The sequence below is a fragment of the Hyaena hyaena genome, unplaced genomic scaffold (assembly GCF_003009895.1).
Source record: "Hyaena hyaena isolate Hyena2069 unplaced genomic scaffold, ASM300989v1 scaffold_196, whole genome shotgun sequence".
In the NCBI taxonomy this organism is placed as follows: Eukaryota; Metazoa; Chordata; class Mammalia; order Carnivora; family Hyaenidae; genus Hyaena; species Hyaena hyaena.
The window spans coordinates 1,324,105-1,335,561 of NW_024080828.1; positions in this window are offsets into that span (position 1 = coordinate 1,324,105).

Genomic DNA, 11,457 nt, shown 5'->3' on the forward strand with positions numbered 1-11,457 from the left:
TCACTTAAGGTGAGTAATAATACACTAGACAGGGTGAGGCTGGAAAGCAGGCCAAATCTTAACCTGAATAAATCTTCCTTATCAATTCACACACACACACAGTCCAAATGGACATATATTAGTTTGCTAGGGTACTCTTAACAAAATATCATGAACTGGGTGGCTTAAACAATAAATTTATTTTTCCACAGTGCTGGGGTCTAGAAGTTCAAGTTTAAGATGTCATCAGGTTTTGTTTCTTCCTGGGCCTCTATCCTTAGCTTATATGTGGCCACTGTCTTGGTATGTCTTCTGTATTTGCACATGACTGGTATCTCCTTGGGTGTTAATCTCTTCTTCTCTTAAGGACACCATTCAGATTGAATTGGGATCCACCTTAGGGACTTCATTTTAATTTAATTATGTCTTTAAGGGTCCTGTCTCCAAGTGCAGTCACATTCTGAAGTACTGGAGGTTAGAGCGTCAACATATGGAGGGAGGGAGGGTGGGGAGTGGGGAGAAACAATTGAGCCCATGCCATCTAGGAAAGAGAGAACCAGTCTACCCACCCTGTTGAGCCAATGAGAATTATGATCTACCACACAGTGTCTCCATAATAAAGGAACACTGTGATTACTTAAAAGAATGGTTTTCAACCTTGTCACTACTGATATTTTGGTCTGAATAATTATTTATTGCAAGAAATTGTCCTGCGCATTGTAGAATATATAATAGTACCCGTGGCCTCTATTCCACAGATGTCAGTATCAGCCTCCCACCCACTCCAGTTTGCAGCAACCAAAATTTGTTTTTGTTTTTGACTTTGTTTTTGGTTTTTTGGCAGCTTTGCTGGGACAACCAAAAATTTTTCTTCAAATAGTGACAAATGTCCCCTGGGAGCAAAATCACACCCTATTGAAACCAGGGCTTTAAAATGACTCAGTTATTGGTGCGCCTGGGTGGCTCAGTCAGTTAAGCATCTGACTTCGGCTCAGGTCATGATCTCACGGTTCCTGAGTTTAAGCCCCATGTCGGGGCCTGTGCTGACAGCTCAGAGCCTGGAGCCTGCTTCAGATTCTGTGTCTCCTCTCTCCCTGCCTCTCCCCTGCTCATTCTCTCTCCCTCTCTCTCTCTCTCTCCCTCTCTCTCAAAATAAGTAAACATTAAAAAATAATAATTAAATTAAATTAAAATAATAAAATAAAATAAAACAACTCAGTTATTGGGGTACCTCGGTGGCTCAGCCAATTAAGCATCCAGCTTCAGCTCAGATCATGATCTTGCAGTTCATGAGTTTGAGCCCCTCATCAGGCTCTCTGCCGTCAGCACGGAGCCCAAATCCTGTCTTCCTCTCTCTTCCCCTCCCTAACTCATGTGTGCTCTCTCTCTCTCTCTCTCACTCTCAAAACTAAATAATCTTTATAAAAATAAAAAATATAAAGTGATTCAGTTATTCAGTCGTGGCTAATAGGGAAAAGAAGGAGAAAAAAATGTTGATCACCCTCTCTCTATCTGTTGGCCAAGAACTGCTCTAGCTTGATTGATTTCCCATGGACAATTGTCAATAAATCACCATAACATCTTGAGAAATTGTTGAGAACATCCTCATTTTCTAGATTAGGAAGCGAATGTGAGAGGATGAGCAGCTTGCTGAAAGGATCGTGAAGCTGGCAAGTTGTGGGAAAAGAATATAAATCTAAGTGGCATCCAAAGTCTGTGTCTAGCTAATGACACTGGATCAGAATAACACTGTCATACACATACTCTGAAATCCTTCACACTGACCCAACACTCCCAAAAAGACCAAGGTCCCTGTCTCTGTGGGGACCATACATACCCAATGATGTGGTTGTCATTTTAGAGTTACGAGAAGCTGGATCGTGTAGTAGTAAATGGTTCCCTCAGCCTGGCTTGAAATGTCAACTCTGCTACCAACTCGCTGTGTGTTGGGCAAGTACTTTGAACGCTTTCTGCTACCTCACCTGTACAATGTGTACCTCACGAGGTGATGTAAGCATTTAATGAGACAATATATGTTAGCTTCTTTGCAAAATGCTTGGCACCTAGGAAGATCTCAGTATAAATTAGCTATTTTTATTTATACGTCCAGGCAAATGGCCCAGCCAAACACAATTGCCTCGGCATTTCTGGATAACCACGGAACTGGCGAATTTGTTTCCTGGGGCTGCCATAGCAAAGGACCATGAAATGGATGCCTTAAAACAACATAAATTTATTGTCTCACAGTTCTAGAGGCCCAAAGTCCAAAATCAAGGTGTGAGCAGGGCCATGTTCCCTCCAAGAGCCTAGGTAGAATCCTTCCTACCTTCAGATGATGGTTGTCAATCTGTGAGTTCCTTGGCCTGAAGTTTCATCCCTGTGATCTCTACCCATGTCTCCACATGACATTCTCTTCTGTGTGTCTCTGTGTCCACCCTTCCCCCATCTTGTAAGGACACCCTGAGCCAGTATGATGTCATCCTGATGAATTACTCCTGTAATAACCCTGCTTTCAAATAAAGTCACATGCTACAGATGCTGGGGGTTAGGATTTCAAAATATCATTTTTGGGGACACAACTGAACCCATAACACCAAGGATGTAGGTCATATTACTTAGAGTCTTCCCCTAATGTCCTCTGACATCACTTCCTGAACACATTTTTATTAGTACCCATTGTGTGCCAGTCAATCACAGTTCACAGTACTGAAATGTACTCAGTAAACATATAGACAAAGTCCTCTGGTCTTTTGGAGACCAAATATTTCCTTTGTAGTTTAATTATCTACAAATGTATACAAGAGTTCGAACTATTAGGCTATTAGTCTCTGTCAGGCACTGTTCGACATACATTACTTTTTTAGATCGTCAGAATAATCCTATAAGGTAGACCTAAATGAGATGCCTCTTTTGCTGGGGCAGGGGGGAGTTAAGTGAGATGCCCAAAGTCACACAGCTGGTAAGAGGAACAAAAGTGGAACACAAACCAAGCAGGCTGGCTCAGAGCCCAGGCTCGTAAACACTGTCCCGTACTGCAGCCTTTATGGTGAAGTCATTGACATACTGGGAAGCACATATTGAAAGTTCTCCATTCTTATTCCTGTAATGTTAAATATTCTTTATGCATTGTGATTTTGCATAGTATTTTCCATCCCCCAAAGTCCAACCCTTTCTCAGCAAGTTTGTATATCAGTAAGCATTCTTGAGATGCTACGTATAAATCAAATGCTGATAAATTAGGTCATATATTGTGCTGGACAAATACATTTTCATAGATGTCGCTTCATTTCTACACAACCTTTTGTTGACAATGGTTCCTAATTATTTTTTTAAGAGAAAAAGTGGGGGGGAGCAAGTGTGGAGGAGAGGTGGAGAGAAAGGGAGAGAATCCCAAGTGGGCTCCAGTCTATCAGCGTGGAGCCTGACACAGGGCTCATACTCACAAACCGTGAGATCATGACCTGAGCAGAAATCAAGACCCAGATGCTTAACTGACTGAGCCACTTCAGTGCCCCAAGAATTGTTCCTAATTCTTAAGTTCACTTGTTGACAGATAATTGACAGATAAATAAGTGACTGTAATTATGGATAATTCCTCCATAACATCCTTCTCACTCTCTCTTTCTCTCTCTCTCTCTTTCAGCAAAGAGTTAAATTCACTACAAAAGACTACTATTTAAAAGAACCACTAAAAGAATGTTTTTGAAATAAGGAAAAATGGACTTTAAATATTTTTCTCTGGTATCAGAATCTCATGTGTAGCATTAGATTTACAGCTATCTGCATTTACAGCTGCACTATTTATAGAGAAAATCAGTCCCAGTAAAGTCAATTTCCTTGGGTCCCACATCAAGACCGTGCTGAGGAGTAAAAACAAAAATAGCTCATGGGTACTTTTTAAATGTATTTGTGGAAAAATATGACTGTGGAGGGCAAAAAACCACCCCACCCCCCAATTCCTGAGACTCCACAAGCTTGGCAACACTCTGCCAACTGTAATTAATTTTATACACTACTTAGAATGATTCAGTTCCCCATTTAGGAGAGGAATGACGGCCAGAAGATTAGGAAATCTTCCCCATTGTTTTTCTCTGCAAAATTTAGGGAAAGAACTTCATTGGCAAAACTATTCACATTGGACGGGTTCCTTCACTCCGCGTCCTACAACACAATGGCTGAGAGCATAGAACAACGTACACAGTGATGCCCAGAAAATCCTGGTTTGGGGGAACTTAGAAGACAAGAGAATTTTGTTTTGGTCATAGTTGCATAATAATAATGTTGAGTATCCTCGGGGAGCCTGGATGGCTCAGTCAGTTAAGCATCTGACTCTTGATTTGGGCTCAGGTCACCATCTCGTGGTCCATGAGTTTGAGCCCCATATCAAGCTTCATGCTAAATTTAGGCATGGAGACTATTTGTGATTCTCCGTCTCTCCCTCTTTCTCTGCATTTCTTTTGCTTGCACTCTGTCTCTCAGAACAAATTAACAAAAAAAATATTGAGTATCCTCATGACAGGCTAGAAGATCACACACATAGGAATCAATAGGAAATCTCTATTCTTTCTTTGTGTGCTCCATTTCCCCATTCTGATAGGAAGATCCTAAGGGTTCTAAACCTTGCTTGGTTTCCTTATATACCCAGGTAGGGCTGGCACTAGGGGCCAATGGAGAACTACTAATGTCTTCAAGTCAAATGACTAAGATAGTTACATGCTACATACATGAATAGAATATAAATAATATAGTATAATAGAACATACAAAAATATAAAATACTAGGCAGATTCCAAAAAGTTTATAGGAGCTTTTAGGTATCATAGGACAACAGTTATCATATCATAGGAAGAGTATCAGCCTAGGCAGTTAGTAAGTGTTTGAACCCCTGAGTCACTGGTTGCGGGATCTTTGGCTAATTCCTTAACCTTTGATCTGAATGCCTTCACTAGCATATTGTGATGGGCCCTGCATAGGGAACAAATTTTAAGCCTAAAGCTTTGTCCTCTAAGTAGTTTCTGGTCTGAAGGTAGAAACTCTCACATATAGATGTGAGAGGAAGATTAATTATAAGATACAACTAAGCAAGAAGATTGACCCTTGATATGAACAGCTATCCTCATAGGATTATTTTGAGAAATAAATGCAATAGTGCATGCAAGAGTGCCTAATAAATTGTGAAACAGGTTCTGAAGATCTCATGCTACAGCCCCATTTCCACTAAGCAGGTTTTCTATTTTTGTGGCATTGTTTGACTAAAACATTTGGCATGCCACTCCAATAACGGGTAGTGTTGGAAGAGTCACACTCTGATATACATGAATTCCAAGGTGATCTGGGCAAGGATTCTTGTATTCCCTGAGGAGGACTAAGCACCTCTTTCCTCTCCTTCCATCTGGAACAATTGCCTAGATAGATATGCAAGAATGGAGTGTCCTACTTGAGAAATATACACCACCACCACGTGTGAGTACAAGTCTCTTCCTTATTATCAAAGAAAGCATAAGCTCAAAACGTGTTTGATGGAAATACTTTTTCCTTGATTTGTTTCACCATAAAGTCTCTTCCATCCCCATTTCTGATTTTTTTGTTTTTTTTTTTTTTTTGGTCACCTCAACCACAAAGAGTTTATAGACGAAATGCTCTGAGTTTGAGCTTGGAAAGCTTGTTGCATATTAACAAGGGAAAGTTATCCCATAACATGACAGATGCAGTGAAACAGAGTTCTTCTGAGAGAACTCTGTATGACCACAGCGTGAGTTTTCTTCCTTCAAGTTATATGAGATTGTTTTAAATTTAATTCACTTTTCCTAAGCAAGCATAATGATGCGTTGGATGCACAGTGTGAATTCATCAAATTCCGAATGACCTGGTAGCAGTTGGGCAGCAAAGTGAGTATGATGGGGCTAATGGGCATCTCAGCCCACAGCCTTCAAGGATATAAAACAGGGAGGATCACTTTGTTTGATCTCATAATGGAAGAGCAGGGGAAAGCCTAATTGTGGAGGCTAAATGCTGTGCCTTAAATAACCATATAACAACAATCTATGTCAGTTCATGGCAGGGAGAAACCAGATTAATTTTGAAACACAGCATGGTAGAAAAGAATCCATTAATTCTCAAGACGCTTAAGCCCCCAAAGACTGCTGACACCACCTTTTCTGTGCGGCAATCCTTCCCCCCTGTGGGGCAGCAGTAAATAAATGCCAGCTATTTAAGCATTGCTGATTAAGTCTGTGGATGAGAACTAGGAGTCAGTATTGAGAGCGAAGAGTCCACAGTTCAATGGCTCCGACTCCTGGTGTGCATTTGAACCATAATTCTGCATTCAGGTAGCTGACAAGAATAATAAGAGTCATTTCAGCTCTGAGGCTTGGGGTTCCACTCATAAGTATAACAAATGGGTTGAATGACAAAGCCATCTTTAATGACTGACATCTCTGTGAAACAAAAATCCAAACCAAACCAATAAGTTGGCCACTAAAGGGCATTAAAGCCTCAATTAAATTATACACAAATAAAACATAGACTACAAACATAGATGAAAGACAGAATATAGACATTCACCAAGATTTGAAATGAGTGAATGCATAATGTCCATTGAAAGCAAAAATTTAGGTCAGGTCACACACTGAATGTGTCTTAGTTTCATGATTAATTAATCCTGAAAAACAAGCAATGACAAAATCTCAGCAGAAAAAAAAAAACCATCCTAAAGTATTTATTTTTCACTCAGGAACCTTTTGGGCTCTAAGCTTTGGATTTGTGTAGGGCTGGTCATTCTAGAATCAGTTTCTCACATTCTTCTTGGACCAGTACCCTAGACACGCACAGGCATATTTTCAAGCCTTTGCTAATGTCATTTCTGTTAACAATCCACTTGTCACAAGCAAGTCAGTGACCAAACGTAAGGCCAAGAGGCAGGAAAATACACCTTGCCCACCATAAGGCCCCAGCAAGGGTATGAAATGTGTAATTCCTCTGGCAAAGGGAATTGCAACCAATAATTTGATCTATAACACCATGGATGTCACAAGGAGAAATGGGTCACTTATGTCCACGCCAGGCTTTTCTATATTAGGAAACCACTACACCAAAACTAATGAGGAAGAACTTCTGATCCCCAGAGCTGGAAAGAACCTTAGTCTAACTCCCTCATTTCACAGATGAAGAAATGGAGATCTCAAAAGAGGAAGTCTTCCCCACAGCCATGTAACTGGTTAGCGGCCTACGTAGGTTGGGCCAACTCACATTCTATTGCACATCAGTAGAACACACCAGCGGAAGGGGAGGAGCCTTCTCCTCAAGCCAAAGGTGTCAGTTCCAGTAACAAAGCTTTCCTGAAGATGGAAGATTCTTTATAAAATTCACGTGTTTCCCTGAAACACAGAAGTCCTTGGGCTTCCTAGAAATTTCTATCAAGAATGCAATATTATGGGGTGCCTGGGTGGCTCAGTCAGGTAAGCATCTGACTTCGGCTCGGGTCATGATCTCGTGGTTCGTGGGTTCAAGCTCCACACTGGGTTCTGTGCTGACAGCTCAGAGCCTACAGCCTGCTTCAGATTCTCTGACTCCCCCTCCCTGCGCCTCCCTTGCTCATGTTCTCCCTCTCCCTCTCTCAAAAACAAACATTTTTAAAAAATTGAGGAAAGAATGCAATGTTACATAAACAACTGCCAAACTCACATTTTGTACAACTAGCTGCTATGCCTAATTAAAAAAATTTTAATTACGTCATCATGTATATACCCTGTAAGCTTTACCCTTCCTCAAATGGAACCCAAAATAGAAAAGCCATTGCCAAAGTTATTCTAGTTTGTTATTCCACCATCAACCAATTTGTCTTTAAAAGTATCTAGCGCTTTACCCTTCACCCGGGGAACCCGCACCGAGAGCCTAACCACCTCTTTCAAGTTCCTTCTTCACGACGCTCCAAATCAACTCATGTCCTCTTTTGTCTCTGTGTTGTAGCCTTCACAGGTTCACATCTTCACAGATGTATATTTTCACGATCGCATGTTCCTCTCCTTTTGTTTTTAAGTTGTGAAGAGATAAATGATTAGTCTTAATGGTTTACCATCGGGGCCTCGCCAGGGAACGTACACAAAGCTAAGCCAACGAAGCTGAATAATAAACTATGAAAACTACACAGAAGTGTGGCAACTTTTGCAATCAAATAAACCCTAACGCAAAGCTCTTCTTTCATGTGCGTAACCAAATCCTTCTGGATTCAGGGGACAAATAATAATCTGCTCACATAAATGAAGGCAAAGGACAGTCACATTTAGAGAATAAAATCCTGCCTTTCTGCTGCAAGTGGGAAAAGGTGGCTGGGGTGTGTAGCAGGGGACTGTTCTAAAAATCCCTCAGACTTTCAAATATTTAAGGGTTTGTCCATCAGAAGAAAGAAAAGTCTTACCAGGTGGAGCTCTAGAAACCAGAAGTAGGAAAGTAGGTGAAGCCAGGAAGAGAAATTACGAGTGCTCAAAATATGGAATGACTGGGTGACAATTAGAACTATCTAAAAATGGACTAGGCTGCCTCATGTGGCACCAAGTTCCAGGTCACCAGTAGCGTCTGAAGAGAAGCGAAGGAACAACCTGTCAGGGAGAACATTCAGGAGATTCTTTCTGGAGATGGGGGAGAATAGGGGGTGATGCTCCGAACTCCTCTGGAGTCTGTGATCCTGATTCCCACCCTTTCACCTCCTTCCAGCTTCAGTGAGGCCTTCTGGGAAGTAGTATCGGTGAGCTGGTTAAGAAAAGGGGCCAGGTTCGAATCCCAGGAGAACCTGGGTTCGGATCCCACCTCTACCACTTACTAGCTACGTGACCTTGAGCGAACAGCTTAACTTGTTTAAGTCTCCACGTCCTCACCTATACAATGAAGCTTTCTGCTTCTACTTGTTAGGAAACAGCAAGGAGATTATTACACGTGAAGTTCTTCAAACAGTGCCTGGCATCATGAAATATTAACTTTTATGATGATTATTATGACTCAAAGTAGGAGAAAATTAGAGGAACCACAGCCATACCAGAAAGCACACCATGATGATTTGACTACCATCCCTGTCCACAGCAGGGCGAACACAGAGGTGAAGGTGGTATGGACAGGTGAAGGGTCCACTCTGACAGCCCTAGCATGCAGGGTTGCATGGTCAATGTCACAAACAAGTGCGGGATTTGGATACCTTTCCCCTTTTCACGGCACTTGGTGTTTCCTTGTCAACACCAGAATGTACTTAGACTCCCCCCACCACCCCTTATTATAGTCTCTACTGTTAAATTGGCCAAACCTCCCTGGAAGTACATCGAGCTGTCCATCTATTCTTCCTCTGTACACCAGACATGGAGAAAACATTGTATTCACTGTAGCAGATCAGGAAGAGAAATTTCCAAGGGCTACTAGCAAATGACAAGGAATAGAAGAAATTATATTCAGCAGATTTTTTTTTGAGGCACTTCTGGTGGTGGTGAGCATGCCTGACACCTCTCTGTGAGCCTTCTTGCCCCACATTTACTATGTCATCCCATTGAGATATCTGGAGCACACTCTTCCCTCCTGTTTCCCCCGCCCGAAACCCCTTGGCTGTGAATGGTTCATTTCCTACAGCTTCAGCCTACAGCCCCAACTCGACCTCTCCCGTCTTATCAATTATGCACTCCACTGCTGTGCTGTGTCGACTTGTTCAACAATGTTTAGGTCTGAGCTCCTCGGGGAAAGGACCTTGTCATTTCTACTTTCACTTTGCAAGGTGTCACGTGTATTCCCAGCACTGTATAAGCAATAAGAACGGGTTAAAGGTGGATTTTCTATGTGTTCAAGTTGCCAAATGAAAAATGGTAACTTCTGTTTCTGATTTAAATGCTCCCACCAGCTAACCACTCACTCTATTTTCATATTTGTGGAGAAAGGAAATACCTCATTTTAATTTATATCTGCTCTAGTAATCTTTTGAGATGAGAGGGGGCTGCCCTTGAGAGTTTGAATTTAGGGACCAGAGCATCATGCAAAAGTTTCCAATTTCTCCCTCCAGTAATAATTGATTTTTAACTATACAGTGTTTTCTTTACCAACCTGTTGTACAAATCTGATCAAGTTTGTTGGATGAGGAAACAAGTGAAGAATCAAAGAAGACTCATGGCAAGACCAGGCGATAAGCTGGTTTGGTGATGCTTTTCCCATTTCGCCACCAGGGAATTCGATGTATTGACACCAGTAAATGTCATGGTCATGATCTGAACCCGGGTTCCTGACTCCAAGTTCTAGCCAAATGCATTCGATAATCAGTCCTCCGCAGCAGTATTTCCCAAACTTCAGTGGTCTGCAGGCCACCTTCGAGATTTTGCCATGGCTATACATTGTCTGTACAATACATATTTATGTCTTTGCCTGTACAGTTTACTTTACGTTTTCCTTTAACTTAATTCGTTTTGAGGTGTGTGAAATAAGGAAAAGTATTTGTGGTTCTGGCTGCTGGGAGTAGCTGAGAGCCAGCAGTAGGAAGAAGAATGGCTGGCAGCGGGCATTTGAATCACTCAGCCTCTCAAAGACAGTCCACCCCCTCCCTCTCTCCAGCCCACCTCAGTCCTTCCATTCCAACCGCGCCTTCTCTAATTAAGGCCTTTATCCACTTACACCTGCGTCTTTGTAAAAGCATCCTACCTGGTGTCCCAGTCTCTGCCCAGGACCTTGTCCACACCCCTGTCCACTCTCTTGCTTACGGCTTCTCAATGACTGTTTCTTCCAGCCCCAGCCCACCTTCCACCCACCGCTGTTCAAGGGAAAATCGTTAAGACCCTAGTGAATCAAGGAAAGAGAAGCCCCACACTTTTCCTGTTCATGATCGGAGTGTAACACACATCTGGGATCTCTTACCCATTGCTTAATGGGTAAGCTCACCCTTGGCAATGAGTCCAAGAAAGTAAGACTGTACTTAATGCACTCAAAATGAATGGTTAAATGCCTCATACGTGTCCAACGTTCAGCTGGTTTGTCCCAGAATGCCATACTGTGTGTCTCTACCAGTTGTTAAATAGCCACTATCCCTGGTCTCCCAGGTGTCTTCCCACTGCTCCCCTCATGTCCTTATATTCCTGCAACTGGAGTATGGGAGAGGGTCTCAGTACCGTGCCCAAACTGTGTCCAACATCCATTCGAATCGGAGTGAACCTGTGCCCAACATACGAAGTATTTTGAGGTTTTTTTTTTTTATTTATTTCTAGAGAAAGAGAGAGCGTGAGCAGGGGAGGGTCAGAGAGAGAGGGAGTCACAGACTGAAACAGGCTCCAGGCTCTGAGCTGGCAGTCAGCACAGAGCCCGACGCGGGGCTCGAACCCACGAACCGCGAGATCATGACCTGAGCGAAAGTCGGACGCTTAACCGACTAAGCCACCCAGGCGCCCCTAACATAAGAAGTATTTTGGATATCACTGTTATGGGCTAGATTATCTCCCCCAAATTCCTACATTGAAGTTGCAAC